The sequence below is a fragment of the Ischnura elegans genome, chromosome 7 (genome assembly GCF_921293095.1).
Source record: "Ischnura elegans chromosome 7, ioIscEleg1.1, whole genome shotgun sequence".
NCBI classification, from domain to species: Eukaryota; Metazoa; Arthropoda; class Insecta; order Odonata; family Coenagrionidae; genus Ischnura; species Ischnura elegans.
In genome coordinates, this window is record NC_060252.1 from 10,549,852 (window position 1) to 10,567,554 (window position 17,703).

Genomic DNA, 17,703 nt, shown 5'->3' on the forward strand with positions numbered 1-17,703 from the left:
ATCAGAAGAGTATCTCAGCGCCCTGACAGTTTCCCAATTAATTGAAGCGAATGACTTTGACCTTCAACCCTTTCGGCATACCTTTCCTCTTCGACTGAGTGTCCCCTGCGCAGGGCGTAATATATTAATTAATTCAGGTAATGGAAAAAAATATTTGTGCCCATTTTTCGAAGAAAGTAAGGCCAACATACACTGCATGAAAAGCGCAGAAATGGTACGTTTTTGAACGACTATGAAGCAAACTCCGCTAATTTGTGGGCTTCTTGAAATATTCAAATTATTAATTGAGTACCCTTGGAGTCAAGGGATACAAGTACAATTTAATAATTTTTCCATATTAGCGCGGATATTGGTTGGTGGGGTACTAAATATATCATTGGAGAGGGATAGTAGTTAATAACTGAACCTATATGTATATAATGATCAGTGAATCACTTATATCCTTTTGCCACAACAATATTGCGAACCCAAAGAACCATTATCTGAACTTATCCCCAAAATTATTACATCGACCCCTTGGTTTCTCTATACAGAGCTAGGATGGGGTAGAGCGCTTCATACTCACTACGCAATAAGACCACATCAGATCTCGTGACTATCACGGTTTTTCAGGGTTCCCAAGAGCTACCTACTTGTTTACATCCCCTATGCATCTGAAATTCACATATGCGCAAGAAGACGTGCTAATATTTGTGTGTAGCTCGCCACGGAAGGAGCTAGTCGGGGCTTCTGAAGTCCTTTCAACGGCTAAGATTCCGCACAAAATATGTTGTGATATTGCCATCTGTATTTCATTGCGTGAGTTAAACGTTGTATATTTCTTATGGAATACCTTATTTCCTGCTATACGAAGCCGGTGTATTTTAGCATCTTTCTCCGCAATTATCGCATGGAGACTTTCAAAAGGTGGCAGCATGAAATTTCACATGAAGTTTGAGTTTATTCATTTAATTTGTTATCGCCATTTTAATGCTGCCATCTGCTCTTGGATATTTCATATTAAATAATATATATTATAGCCACAGATTATATTTAATACACTTTCACGGCCCAATAATTTCAAACTACAACTTACGTCTCATAAGGTGTTTTAATTTTAAATGCAATGGAATTAAACTTGAGACTCAGTTTTGTATCAACTATAGGCATCTAAATCGCTGTATATATTTTTGCTTTTTACTTCTAGAAAATACTATGTAGCCTATTATTTATGCTCATGATGCTTCAATGTCTTTATAAGAACACATCCATTATGGCATTACGAGCGAAAACAAAGCTGTGTATTACCAGGGACGCTGGGTGGAAGAGTAAAAAAAATCATGTCGCCTGGAACGCCCCGTGATAGTCACGTGAATAAATATTGGCTCATAAATTTCATTACTTATGCATGTGACGGATGCAAATAGTTGTATCTTCATGATTTTAATGGATTTCAATCGGCATTATTATTCAGGTCTCCAGTCCATCTTAGGAGTCATTCGGTCAGCCTAACATGCCCCCTTTCTTGGTTTTGATAAGGGAAGAGACATATGTAGACAATTATCACATAGGTATGAGGTATTTAGGACCAGTATCTATATAGAAAATGTGAACCGGAGAAATTAGTAGAAGCATGTGTCAAAAGCATATGATGCAAAAGAATATTAACTATGTTATAAAGCGAGATACTTACACGGCGTGAAGCTTGAAGCTATTAGTTACCTATGCAATGCGGTTATTCGTGAAAATATTTTTGAATGAGATATCAAATTTTATTGTATTTGTAAATATTAATATAAATGGGTATTACAAATGAATTATTCATTCAATCATTTGATTTTGAAAGTGTTTTCCTATTTAAAAATACACTTTTTTATTTTCATACTAAATAAATTAAATCTGTTCTATTGAAATAAAACCTTACAGAATCGTAAAAATGATTCAAAATACTGCGTTTTTTTTTAAATTTATACATTTTTTCAAATTTACGAATATTTACGCCAATTTCGCTATTTGTTATTACGCTTTTCAGAGTTTCATCATTTCCATGAAAGACATTTCTTTTCTTTTATCCAAATTCTTGGAATAAGTTTTTTTCTCTGAAATATATATTTTAAGGCCTTTCTTCAGACTTTTAGGTACATCTATCAAGTCATGAAGTTGTGTGGGGCAATATTCAATCCAACTACCAGATCGTTGATTGGTGAACCTCTCTCCAGTGTTTTAAAGTTTAATGGATGGCGTAAGGTCTTTAAATTATGCATGCGACGGATGCATTGGTGACTGGGATCTTTTTTATTTTCTCACATTCATCCGTACCCATTTTAAAATCCCCCTTGCCCGTCAATCAATTCATTTTCTTCCTTGGTGCCTCGTGGTTGTATCCAGTGACATTCCGTTCTTGACAGAGCCATTCCATTCCTTGCGTTCTACCTCTCTTCCCTCCTTTTAACCCGCCAACCTTCACTTTCCACTCTCCCTGAACTCCACTTTCCTCCCCCCACCCAAACATCCACTTTCTACTAGTGCTTCTTCATATTCCTTCTTTTCTAACAGATTCACCTAATTTTATGATTCGGCTCAGTAGTCTAATAGTTTAGATGGTACTAACAAATTACAATTACTGTTTTGCACATTAATATACCAAGTTGTATATATCAGTGATTGGCTTTTGTTGTTTTGGTTGCGTATGTCAGTGATTGGCTTCAGGATCAAAGATTTTTGCGAGGGATCATCATTAAAAAGGTATTAACTCAGTAGGTAATTTGTTGTGCTTCATCGAAGGAATTTCTATATACATACACCTGCCACCATTTGCCTATTTTAGTGATAGCATGGTGTTGATATTATTATAAATATTTCATATTTGTTCCCTCAAAAAACTCCATCTCTTTTATTTCCTGGAATATTTATTGCTTATCACAATTCTTTTCTTTCTATCCTCCTTATGGAAAAATCTTCACGAGCTATATTTTGTCTACAAGCTATATTAGAACAAAACGCCCTGAAGTGTTTCGATATCCGCTAGGGTAGACATGTCTAACCAAATAAAATCTCAACTATTGTGATTTTTTTCCATAAAAATGATCGTTTCGATGCAAATGAAAAATTCGTGGAAAGGTCTAGGAAGCCTTATTGAATCTAATTGAATTCCTCCAAGCGATGAGCCTCGCACTCCTTGGTGGAATTTATTAATTGAAATCTATTTCAGATTACTCTTGACCTTCAGTTTTTCCCAGTATGTGTCAATATTAATGCAGTTGCTTCGTTCTCTATATCTTTATGATTGCAATTTTCAGTGGACATGGTTTCCATAGCTCCTTGCGCTTACCAATGAATTATGGATGCTTAAGCCAGTTTATTGTTAAGTCCTTATATGTCATCAATAATGTATTCAAATTTTAAAATTGTTTATTATTCCTTGCCTTAGTAAAATTTTCGGTGATAACCATAGTAAAGATTACCTACTTGGCTTTATTTGGCTCTTGGCTTGGCCCGTTTAGGATAATTTTCTTTGTCACTTAATATGCACTTATAAGTAACAAAGAACATGTTAGGTTTTCGGCAATAATGAAGGGAATAATGCTGGCATTGTCGTTGATGGGAATTGCAATTCATTCTTTACGTTTATATCCTTGCAATGCCTGAAAACAGGTTCTTTGGGCCTTTTCCATCGGGCCTAATCATATGTAACAACGGACGGCGAATTGTACCCATGCCCTGGATGTAGAAATGTTACCCAGGCGGGATTTAGTGCGACAGGCTAAAGATTTACCCCGTTGGCACCGATATCGAAATATCATCAATGCCAACTACCCATTTGTGATTGTAAATCTCAGTATACTTTTTGTTAAACATATTTATTCTCTTCAATTCCAAGTTCTCCCATCTTCAGCAGCTAGGTATCTCCCCGCCCCACTCCAAACCGATAGCGGTTCAGATTGAGTGTTCGTGTACCGCTAAATTATTAACGAGTTCGATGTCGGGTCCCCGTTGATGGGTACCATCCCACTCGGGCTAGGGGGCCCTACTTTCGTCACGCGTACAGCAGATGCGTCGCGCGAGGAATAAATGAACGAAATGCTTTTATTCTCGATGGAAGGATTTTACCGGATTGTTGCAGGGGTAGATACCACTGTTGGGGGTGGAGAGAGAAAGGGTGTGAGGAGATGGGATGAGTGGTAAGAGGGTTCGCGGGGTTTTGACATGGGAAATCTCCCCCCACAACCCCACGTTCCGGGTGAGGGCTGATCCAGTTTAAGAGGCGAGGTTATTCGAAACATTCTCCCGACTCCGCAATCCTCTCCCGTCGCCCACACATTGAGACGGTGGTATTATCTCGCATACAGCTTCCACGCACGGATTTTTGTCACAGCACACTTGGTGCCTCTCAGGGTGAAAAATCTCCCATCTGCGCATTTCTCTCACTGATATTTCCAGATTAGTATTATAATATTCTATGACTGTGCGTTTTCAACAACCTTGCGATGGATTGCAGCGTACTTCAAATTAGCGAGTGGTTTTTATTTCTGGGGTCATCATCAACTCAGTCAATTATTAGTACAGTAGATTCCGGTTAATTGGGACATACTGGGACTTGTGCACTTTGCCCCAATTAAGCGGCGGCCCCAATTTGGCGAACTCTCTTGTATATGGGCATAAAAAACTTTTGAATTGTAGAAAGAAGACTAAAGAATGTTTATAATGCTACATAAGTTTATTAAACTATTAATTTGATTAATAAATCAACGAATTCTGTTAATTTATTGTAATTTTTAAGAATTATAACATTTTTGTTAAAAATATTTTTCAGTCTCGGGCGACGCTGAATAATTGTCTTTTACTACTTCCTATTCTCTTGCGGATAGTATAACAACAAGAGCTTTCAAAATAGGGCAAGAATAGGACCATTTGTGAAAAATAAGAGTAAATCAAAGGAGGAAAATATCAAAAATAGTATTCTGAAAACAAAAAAATTTAATTTCGTCGCGAGTATAGAGTCTATGTCGCCGACTCATGGCCCGATAAAGCGGCATGCTGTCCCAATTAAGCGGAGAATGCTATGGGATATTCCTCTATTGGGTTCTGTTCTTCAAGATCTGCCCCAATTAAGCGGCTGCCCCAAGTAACCGGTGGACCCATTAAACGGAATCTACATTACTACCATAGGATTGTTGTTTACACTACAATCACTCTACCTCAATCCCATCCCAGTTTCTGCGCATGCCTCTCACTGATATTTCCAGATTGTGCGTATTTTATGACTGTGCGTTTCCATCAGTTTTGCGATTGATTTCAGTGCATTGCAATTTAACCAGCCGTATTTATTTCTGGGGTCCTCTTCAACTCAGCCATTTCATCGTGTTACAAACCTATAGGATTGGTGTTTACGCAGTTATCAAATTATCCCTATTCCATCGAAGTATATTTAACCCCTTCAGACCTGAATTAATTTGGGTGGACAAAAAAAATTTTTCTTTTCATATTTTAGATATATGAGCCCTCTCAAAGATTTTCAGCAAGTTTCATGCAATTTCGCCAGTAAATAATAAAGTTAGTGAATGTACAGTATACTGTACATTTGGAATCAAGTGCTGCATACTTTCAGGATACAAGAAAACTGAAACAAAATATCAAAAATAAAAATAGCCTTGCACCATTCAACAGAAGTAATATTTATTTGAAAAATTATATTCATTCACATTATATTCTATATATTAACTTTATTATTCAGTTTTTCGTTTTTTAAACTCAGTTACTTGTGGAAATTCACAAAACAATTTCGCCCTCTGTTTATACAAAGGTGAACTTCACATTTTTTACAAAATATGTGGGACCTTTGGGTACAATTAACCTGCTTGCATCTTGTAGGTTCCTTCTTCCCATCATGCTCAGGCAAATGGTCCACTGAATCCAACTGGACTTCTCTAAAAGGTCTCTTTTCACAATTCTGCCTTTTAGCAAATACTGGGGATGAGTCACTTGATGGCCTACCACGCTTATTTTCCTGTATCGGTTTGCCTGCCCTAACAAACCCTTCAGCTACTCTTAGCCTAAAGTCTAGTAGGTCCAGTATATTTGATTGTGGTGTGCCAGAATTTTTCCCATCTTCTCTATATTCTAGCCAGCTATTGACTGCAGCTAAATCAAGAGCATGAAAAATCATCCTCAACGTCCACTTTTTCGACCGAATGAAAATTCTGTAAAGGCTGACAAGCTGATCCAAAAGGTCGACGCCTCCCATACCATGGTTGTACCTTTTCACTATTTCTGGTCGAGAAACTTCAATATACTTTGAGCTCTTTTTATCCCATCTCTTTACCATGTCCTCTTCACCAATTCCTATATAATTAGATGCTAACAATACACCCCGGTTATCAAGCCACTTCACCACAACAACATCACCATCAAGACTACTTATTTCTTGACTGTATCCCCTTTCTCTTTTTTTTCCTTCCTTGTCAGAAATAACAGGTGGATTTGAAAATCTGTTTATTCTAATCGTCCCTGCAGCAAATATTTTTTTTTGCCTTTAGAACCTGTAAGAGGTTATATGAAGAAAAATAGTTGTCATAATACAACTCATGCCCAGTCAAGGAAACCCTCTTGCATAAATGCAAAATCACACTTGGGCCTAAACCATACATCTTTTGTACTGAAGGATTTATCTCTGTAGTACTCCCTTGATATATCAAAAAATCATAGGCCAGCCCTGACTTACCGCATAAAAAAAATATTTTTATGCCCCATGGACAAGGTTTTCCTTTCACATATTGTTTCACATTCAGGTGTCCACGAAAAGGAATTATTTGCTCATCAATACAAAGCTTCTTTTCTAGGTCCAGCTCTAAGCATCTTTGCCTGATGACTTCATACATTGGCCTCACCTTCCAAAACCTGTCTGTATTTTTTGGTTTTTTGAGTATATCTACTAAGTGAAGGTTGTTCCTTAGTTGAAAGAACCTATATCTTGCCATATTATGTTTGAAAATATCAACACCTATTGCACTATCCCAGTACATTCTAACCCGAGGATATTTTAGAGCACCCATCATTATGTGCAGACCTAACAGAGTTTTAATTTCATCAGGAGTGGTAGGCTTAAATGATATGTTATGCTGAAGGGCATACATATTTGTTTTCTCGGACATGTCCTGAATCAATGCATTTGGTAGGTAACGTAAGCAATATTCCAAAGGAGCTAATTTCTCACAGTTTTCCTGATTATGGTTTGTCTCGAAGGAAGCCTCAAATGGAACTAATGATCTGTGTCTCCATTTTATATCAGCGCGCTGGGTCAATGCAATATCATTGAAAATATTTCCATCCAGAGCTACACCGTCATTGAAGACAGCTGATTCATCTTGGCATACCTCCTCGACCTCATTACTGTTTGGCAGAGATACATCTGCTCCTGAAACAAAATTTCAGTCACATTGACACATTCAATCTATCTCAGGATAAAAATATCTAATCTATATGCATATTCACTAATCACATACAGATGCTGATATTTACAAGAATAGTGTTTACCTACCAACGCGATTATATTTATTAGTCAAGCATACTTGAGGCACGCATTCTTCTGCATCACTTAGTTCATCACAATCAGATTCATCTCCTTCCTCAATCAACCTGAGAATCTCTTCTGAATCATTTGGATCAATTTTCACTGTAAATAGCATTTTTTTAAATTAGTTCAGTACATGTGTCATGTATGTATGTAGTTTGAGAAAAGTAGTGATTAAAAATAATTATTTGATTATCTTTTTCATACCCTAATGTATTATTTCTGTATTTGTCAACAAACCCACAAACTAACTCGAACAACCATTGATTTTGAAACAAAAAATACTTTGTAAACCAAATGAAAAACAGAAAATATTGCATTTCTAATTACATTGTGGTTTGAATAATGCTGTTGTTAAAAAAAAATTCAACCAGTTGAGGATAAAATAATGAATCAGCATTTAAAATAGTTTTCGGCCTTTCTGTTGTTATTCCCATTAACTAACTTGTGTCAAGCGAAAGAAATGCAATTAGTTTCATTTATTAGTACATCAACCAATTATCAATAATTACTATTGCTTCTATATTTGGGGCCAATTTATACAAGGTATTTCCCAAGACCGTGCCCATGTAACCATTTTATGATCAACAAACCTATTCCGATAAGCTTTATATAGTTATTAATTTTGAGATATAAGTATTAATTCTGATAGTCATTGAAAATTTCAATAATTATACGAAAACAATCCGAAAAGACAACCGAATTCTCACTACTAAAACATTTCTCATTTTACATCTTCCCCAAAACGATCATAACATCAACAACACTTGAGACCTAATGTACAGTATACTGTACATGCATATTTCAGGCACGAATATGCAAAATTGATGCAGTATAAAAACATTCTATTACTTTCAAATATTACTTTTATGCTTAATTAACATTTTCAATTAGAGAATCAAAGAATAAATGGGTTTCATATAAAAACATTAAAATTTTAAAATGGGCTTACTTGATCGCAGCTTCTTCCTCTCCGCCATCTTGTTTGTTTATTATCGTTGATTCCATAAATAGGCAATTGGCGGCATGGAAACAACGTTGCACGGTAAACAAAACACTAAAGATATTATTTAAATGCTCAAAAGTAATACAAGAGACTAAATACGCACATATTAATACAATAAATATGATGTACAGTATACTGTACATTTGGAACGAAAGGGTTAAGTACCAATGAGTGATTGTGCCTCCATTTAATTCTTCTTTTGCTCCTCAGTTGCTAAAAATAGCGCTCCAAAAATAGGTGAATAACATCTTAAACCTGCAGTATTTATCCAGGAACGAACTGGCTTCCCGAAAGTCCCCGTTGCAAGATGGTCAAATGGCCCCGAATAGAAAATTCCTCCCCTAAAAAACAAGTGATAGTAGAAAAGGAGCATTTAGGTAGGCATTTTTTATTTCAGACAAATAAAACAAATAAATTCTATTTACAATTCCAAATAACAGTGAGTTTGGCTCTTTTGACGTCTGAGCAAGCATGCCAGCAATTTTATGCCTGTCTACCTTAAATTAAGAAATTAAAATATTTTATGCGCCCTCTGCAGATTGGCTACCCCTGGTCCAGAGGCTTCACTCAGAATTGAAACACGGGTATGTACTCATGACAATTGTATTCACCGGTTACCGAACTCCCTTTAATTTTCACGAATAAGCATATTCTAGGTTAGTTTCTCATCAAGTGAGATTGGATATCCTTGTGCACATTGAATAAATAGGCTTATATTTCTGCATTTACTATTGGCAACATATCTCCTTGTTGATTTTATTACTCATTACTCTCCGTGTATGATATCATCACTTCGATTATGGCTTCAACTTTGGCTAGGTTCTTTATTTTCCGAGCGTGACGTGTCTTGCCGAAACTTTGAATTTTGTGCCCTAGATGGCGAAGTGCTCGCAGGCATGAGATTGCATAAGTCCATGCTCATAGATCTCGAAAATAACTGCCATAGTAGTTTTGCGGTCTTGCTCTAATATCTAGACTTCTTTACGACTCTCCTGGATTAGCCAGCGCTAAGTTTATTGAGCATATCTGCGAAGTTACACAAGCACTTCTGCTGGAGCCAAATGAGATTCACTCCTCATTCACATGCATGATGAACCGCTTCTGTCGTACGGAGCAAGTTTAAAGAACTCTTACACTCGTTGGTGATCTAAGCAGCTTTGGGTGCATCACGTAATATATATAGCGGAATCTGCGGAAAACTTGTTTACTTCGGCCGATATATATATATTTGTTTTTAATGAGGCCTAAAGGAATTGCTATGACTATGACGGTGGTCGGTTGGCACATTTGGGAAAGAAATGTGAGATCTTGAACAGAGGTTCAGGCAAACTTTTTAGGAAAAAGTCGTCTCTATTGCTTGCGATAACCACTCGGCAATTGTATGCCTAACCACTAATGGGTTACGAAAAAATCGGTCGTATAAAAAGGGCATATTATTGAAATTTGAATCGGAGGTAAGGAAAAGTTTTATTCAAAAGTCTCATTTATTTTTTACCAAACCAGAGTTTCAGGAATGAAAAAAAATAATAAAAGAGAGAATTAAGTTTTCCAAGGGACTCCAAACGATGACGATGCTAATCGTGGAAGTTTGTCGTTGAAGGGGAGGTGGAGAGGAATTATGCTGGACTTTTTACTTCAAGGGGTTCAGAAATGGTTAAAAAATGAAAATTGAGTTGGAATTATAAATATTTTCTCGCCCACTCCCGTAATGAGGACCTCATACGAAGGGGCTCAAAGTTGAAATGTTGTTACCTAATGTATTCAAATCATTCTTTGAGCCGTAAAAGTACGACTCTCATTCCCTGATATACATTAATAATTTATTTCAGTACGCTTTTTATTTTGGAAATAAAATTCATTGGCAATGAGCTTAGAATGGACTTGTTATTAACAAAGCTAAATTTTGAAATATTTGGATTGAAGATATATTGAGAAAATTCAATAAAGGCAGACTATTTGTAATATAATTATTATCCTTGAGGATGTTATTTGAAATATTTGTGCGTTCTGGAAAATCAGACTCAAGTTTTATGAAAAAAATAAGAATTTTTCCATCTCAATGTATCACTTTCCATGTGAGCCCTCGCTGACGTGCGAACTGCATGTAAATAAACTTCTCTTATATGATTGTTCTTGTTTGGTGCTATATAATTTCATTCCAGTAAAGATTTTAAAGGTAAGTATTTTAACGTGTTCTGGCCCAACTCTCGCAATTAATGTTTCTTAACACGAAAAATAATTTTCCATTCCTCACAATTAAAATTTTGGCTTCTGATTGAAAAGTGTATTCTTACTGAAGAAGGGTATTATTTATTTTTACAAAGGTATTTGGAAAGCAGTCTGATTGGGTAAGCAACCTGAAGCAGACGTGATTCTTTGAGCCAAAGAATTTCGGCAATAACTGTGTAATATGAGACGGAAAAAATCAAATTTAGACTAGCTTTCGAGATTTTAAATGGCACATTTGCCATTTTGTGTTCTTTGGAAGTGAAAATATGGTTCTAGCTGATGTTTAAGTTATATTTTTACAAACAATATAGTGAAGCGTAATCCAAAAATGCTCCATCAAATTTTACGAATCAGAAATTCGAATTTTATCTCATTGAGATAACTCTGCCGTTTCAAATTTTTATCCATAAATCAATTTTTACCCATTCCATAGGCATTTAGGTATTTACTTTTCTTAATGACGTCACTGACTCTTGCCGAGCGCCTCTCCGCTTATCCTCTACTCCTAGGCCTCAAGCATCCTTAACACGTGGTTTCGTGTCATTAACGCTGTAATTAGCGATTGCTACCGTTACGTATCAGCTTAATGAAACAGAACGTAAATGAGTCATCAACTTATGAAAAATGTGCGAAAACTTATGAAATGTTGCATTTCGAAGCCATGAGAAAATGGCTGAATGAGTATTATTTTATTCCACTAAAAACTATCTCTCTTATTCATCTACTGTATTATATTGTGATTTTTGGGTGTGAGTGAACAACCCGTTTCCTGGGTGCCCGTTGCGACTCTGTCTGACTACCAGGCTTGTCATACTTTTACACATAACCTGAAGACCGTTTGGATCGGGTTGGTGCGGCGGCTGGAGTGTTGACTCCACTCTCTTTGGGCCTTGGTTCAACCTGGCGGTGAATTTTTCAGGGGTTGCCGATTCCTGATGGAGTGTAGTTTGGAGGACAGCTTTTGCAAAAATCTGTCAATCGGATGAGACGTTAAGCCATAGTCAACTTGGCGCCTTTCATTGCGAGCAGGTTAATGCCAACTCCAGATTTCTATTTACTCTTCTTCGGCTAACCTTTCCTCTTGCGAAAATGACCTAAACTGTCACTCGCCTTCTTTGAATACTATACCATACCTTCCATACCCTTCAGAGCATCATGGAAAACTTCACCTTTGTTCCCCAATATATTTACAGGTTATACAGGAATGATGAAATAAGAGAGATATTTCACAAAATATTTGCTACACGCCCATTGTGGTGGCTTTCAGAGTAGTCCTTAGATTTAGATATTAGTACAAGGGATTTATTAGCTATCAATGTACGCATTTCTAAAAAAATGAATGCTCTTATTACGGTAACCCAATATCGTATCCAAAACTCTATTCCTTTCTTCTCCTCTTATCTCTTTAGCATATAGCTATTCATCCTCTGATAATTCACCATAGATCCCCAATACATTTCCGCTTGCTACAGAAACGATGAATAAAGACATATTTTCCTTACGGATATGCTCACAAATTAATTTTTCCCGTAAAAACTATATAATACTTTAATAATTGCTAGATATAACTCTTTGGATTCCCATGAAATTAACGGCTGTTGTACCAACTCCTCACGTTGCACACCCCTTGTGACGGCGTTCGGAGTAGTACATAGATGTTGGTATTATTTCAAGGAAATTATGAGCTATACATGTATGCATTTCTAAAAAAATGAACATCCTTATTAGGGTAACCCAAGATCGTATCCAAAACTCCGACTCTCCCTCTCCTATTATCTCTTTCGCATAAAGCTGTTCGTCCCTCGTGAACCGATTGCTCTTCCTTCATCCTCACAGAAACCTTCCCCCCGCCCCTTCTGGAAAGTAATCTGCGGACTCGAGCAGTCCCCGATTATAAGGGGAGTGGATGGAAGGCCGAAACTTATGCAATGATCGTGTATCAATGGGGGAACTGGTTTTGAGGAGATGGTCGGGGCTATATCGGATCCCTATTTCATTCATCTCGCCTTCCCCCTTCGCTCCATAATCGCCCTTTCACACCCTCCCACTCCACCGAGCACCGAATTCCGAAGACCCGCCCCGAACTTTCCAACAATGTGGACCGATGTCGTCCTCGCTTCCATTAAGGGGGCTCCTCGTTTTAGGACCACGTGAGTCGGTGCGAAAACTCAATTCGGCCATTTTGTTCTGTTTGTTTAAGTGGACTTATCGACATGGCTCAATCGGGTGTCGCGTCGTATTTTAATATTTTTGAAGTGCAAACTTCTTATGACGCGTTGAGCACTTTTGTACAGGGGTACAAGACATTGGACTCGCAACTCCGTCACCGTCACCACTACTACATATATGTATAATTATGTATATTTGAAGTGAAAACTTCTTATGGCGCGTTGAGCACTTTAGTAGATGGGTAAAAGAAATTGGACTCGTGACACCGTCAACGTCACCGCCACTGCATATACGTATAATTACATATATTCTGTATATACACACTATACTCGCTATATATACAGTACTCGTGGAAGGGTACAAACCATTGGACTCGCATCAGAGTCACCGTAACCAGTCCATACTCGTGCAGGAGAGTGTACTCGATACAAGAATAGTGAAGGTTAGTACAACGTAACTCAATTTCATTTATTCATGCAGAATAATTGTGTACAATATCGCAATAAATAAATATTTTACTTTATTATATACATGACTCTAATTTCTACTGATTAATAAAACACTTCATTAGAAATTATTCCTTGCATTCAAAAATGCTCACGTTATTTCAAGTTTTAACTCCTGTCGAGACTCCCGAAGTGAATCTTTTTTTTCGTGACGGCTTCCTTTTTAAATATACTTACGCATATTTGGTTACTGACGATGTTAAGGTCGCTCTTTTTTATTCACGAAAATGGTAAAATAGCAATTTGTAGGGTTCAATTTCCGAATTTATTGGTAATTAAATTAAACCCTTGCCTATTAGCATTCTTCAAGTGAACCTCGAGAATTTTTTATTTTCCATACTTTTTCGAATTTAGCACTATTGTTGTAATATTTTGAGAATAAATAGAGCTGACTCTTTCCAATGTCTACTCGTACTTAAATATAATAATTTTCAATCTGAGAGATTCTGTTATATTATTAGGTTTTAGACTTGAAAATCTTGAATTCTTGAAAAGGCCTCCAATTACCATGAAAATTTTAAGATGATAGCTGAAGTTTTAAATGAGTAAAGTATCACGCAAAAGTAGACTTGAGCAGGAATGATGCGGGTTGTTACTACTTTCCTTGGTATTTCTCCATGTTTCTCCTAATAAATGAATTTGCTGTTAATTCATTATACTTTATTCCATTTCTCATAACCAACTGCTCTATTCCATCCAATAATTCTTAAGAAGAAAAGGTGAGATGAAAATGGTAGGAGGAGTATAATAGTATTAACAGTATGTTAAAATAGGAGAGAAAAGGCGGGAATAGGAATCTAATTGGGAAATGGAAAACCCTTTTGCTTTTTAAAAACACTATTTTAGCCCTGGAGAATTCTCTTAAGTCTAAAATTGTAACACAATAATGAAACATATAGGCCAGGAAAATCGTATTTATTGTGATAATCAATTTGTAAAATCTCCTTATCGTCTTACTTATAGGTATAATAATAATAATTTTAACTCCAGCATTTGCATGTAAATCGGACAGTGATCCATTGCTGTTATGCTACCATATGGATAGCGTCACTCAGTGACTCAAGGCGAAGGACACTTTGCATAGGTGGGGGTTGATTTTACTGATCCAGGTGAATGAAAGTTAATCATTCAGGGTAAGGGCCGCGTCACATTTCATGAATGCCTGGAAGACACATAGTTCCGGAGTTCCCGGATACTACAATCGGGATTTGAACCCGACACTTTGCATTCTCCCAGCATTGTACTCACAGGGTCACGGCACTCCCTTCTGTGTAGATAAATAGTCCGTAAAGTATATGCTTTCAAACTCTAGATAATTTTGTGTGGAAATGTTAGGGGGATTCAGCTTATTTTTGGAGGTACCTACCGGTAAAAACAAAAGCTTTCGATGACATATTTTGAACATTTATTTCATTTGACTCCCCACAAACCTTCAAAATCAGCATAATTTCGGCTTCGCGTAAAGTTTGATAATCCGCAAATGAAACGAAATCAGGAGGAAAGGAATGGTGAAGGGTTATGATATTTAGGACAAGGGGTGAATATGAGGGAAACAATTTAGCAGTGTTCTTAGAAAGGATCTCGGATGTGGAGAAGGGGATAATACGGTGCGTTTAATGTTGTAGTGGTGTGAGAGGAGAGGAGGTAGATTTTCCCAGGACGAAGAGCAGGGTCGGTTAGAAATCGTGAAAGAGGCACACACAGTAAACTTTTGAAACGGGTTTAATTAGCGAGCCAAAGACGCAGAATTTTGTCAGCTCTTGGGGTTTTCCAGGGAGTCGACTAAGAGGACGTGAGGGGAGTTAGGTGAAAAAGTGCAGTAGGGGGGTAAGATTTGAGATGCATGTCGAGGAAAGAGAGTTTTTGTCTGCTGGATGAATAGGCTTTAAAAAAGCATCTATAAACACGGGACGCGAGGAGTATATCCTAAGCGAAAGATTTTAAATACTTTTATTAGCAATAATACCATTAACCACCGCAGCCTGGATTGGGGAAATTTAGTGTGAAGACGATATATATATTTAAGCGATATATTTTGTATATATACAAATTTTTATATGCATGTTATTTGATACATCAACTTATCAGCCTTCATTTAATAAATATTTGAGGACTCTCATCCGTAACTAAATCTCCTCATTAGGATAATCATGGTAACTAAAAGCTGATGTCACGTTTGATAAAAATTGAAAAAGTAAAGAGGTTAATCACATTTTATTTACAACATAACTATCGAAAAACGTACCGATTTTGCTGTAAATGGACACAAGAGATTTTTTCCCAGATCCGAGCTTAAAATTATACTTTTAAATGTTTTTATCATTATTTTTACACGAGGTATGCTGAGAAGATAGTATTTATAGTGGAATCCAAATCCTGATTTGCCCTCACCTAAGAGTTGGAATTAAACCGCTAATTTTACATCGCAGTCTCAATATTTTAATCTGATAGTACTCCATGCCTGTTAAAATTCCTTTTTGCATCGCAATTTAACGCGATATTGTATGTATTTTTTATGAGGTCAATAGCATTAGCTCCTTCCGTATGGATACCAGTCACTAACAGTAAGTAGTATCATTAATTCATATTTCCTACCTAAATAATATAAATCGGGTATGATGCTAACAAGTTGCAAGTTAATAAATAAATGAGCCCTCGATGAACTACATGGTTGAGGATTATCAACCGACAATACATCTTTCCATTCCTAGAATCATGGTTCCTATTAAAGTAGATACATTTTTTGATACTCTTAATTCGCTCTGTACTATTTTATCTATATTTCTACTCAACTATTTATTAATGTTTCCCCTTCATTTTTATTAAGATCACACCAAAGAATTATATTGACCCACATACTGCGAGATTATACTACTCTTCTTGATGATAATATTTTGAAATCTTACAGCAATGCCTTACATGTTTTCCGTCGTAAATAATTATTTATAAAAGCGTTCATTTGTTGAAGTTCATAAACATCTGTCCATACTGTAAAAAGTTGTTAATGATATGGTGCCCAAGACTTAGTCTTAAAACTTGTTTTGTCCGCTTAGGTAATCCGGCTAATACCGGAAAATTAACGTACGTGGAGAGTAAACTGGGGCTCCCTCTGTTCTTCAGTAGTCTTCAGTTATTTCACGTCACCTCTTTTATTGTGCTTCCGTCTTACATTTGGTTATAACTAGTTTAGTGACTTTTGAGGACGTGCAAAGCCTTTCATTAGCGCTTTGTCTCTTCTGCAAACATTCTTTGTGAGATCTATTTGCTTCATTCTTTTCACGTGGTTTGCCTACTTACACCAATGCAGTGCTCAATCCAGTCGTCTTATTTGACTCCACGATTTGAATAAGTAAAGCGCACGACCTGATTTTTTTCGGGAAATGATTTTTTCGTGTGTAGGACGCAATAAATCAGCATCGTTTAGATATCAAAATTTTACAATAAAAGAAATAGCAAGTAAATTAGTTCGTAGTGAGTTTTATGGTTGATACAATTTATAAAAAATAATCTATTAATCCTCTTAAGGATAAGGTAAGCAGGTAAGCATTTTTAATGCACTTAATAACATTATTTCTTTAATTTTAGTGAATTACATATTAAAAAAATTTCAACTTATTAGGCCAATAGCTAGAACGCTTCATTTTTCCTATATATGGATGAGACAATTTTTTTTCTTATTATATATGAGTGGCTTTCGATGGATGACCTATAAGGTTACATTATTAAAGTAGTTATTCATTAATAAATTATGCTATCTTAAGGATAAAAGTAGGCAGTCATTGAAATATTTTTCATTTTTGCTCCAAATGTGCGCAGGAGATTTTTTTCTGATAGAATATCAGTGGTTATTTTTATGATTTCAGGAATTATATTTTTTGGTCGCAATCTTTTTCCTAAAAAAAAAGGTGTCTTCGACTGAAATTGCATCAGTGAGCAAGAAATACATCAGTAAACTATTTGTTACACCACATTTTTATTCAGCATACTCTCTATTCCATGGCTACACAAAATCGTTTTTTAATTTTAAACGTAATGGCTTTATTGAATGATGAACTAAGCCAATCCAGTGCATGTGTTGTTCCTAAAGCATTCGTCGCTTAATATTTAAGTACCTAATTTCACTTCATTACGGATTAAATGTCAGGTGACAAATAGTGATTGATTGTTACTGATTGATACAAAAATGCAAAATTTGACACTTAAAGCTGTTGTCACTCGCCTCAGAAGTTTATTCCACAAACTCA

The 17,703-nt window shown here is 36.3% G+C and overlaps 1 long non-coding RNA gene across 1 annotated transcript; it reads right to left on the reverse strand.

The window, feature by feature from the left end:
* Positions 1-5,733: 5,733 nt before the first annotated feature.
* Positions 5,734-8,540, reverse strand: LOC124162196. Its single transcript, XR_006865508.1, has 2 exons — positions 8,502-8,540; positions 5,734-7,651 (listed from the first exon to the last, which is right to left on the reverse strand). It is a non-coding gene; the product is annotated as an uncharacterized LOC124162196 (long non-coding RNA).
* Positions 8,541-17,703: the final 9,163 nt, after the last annotated feature.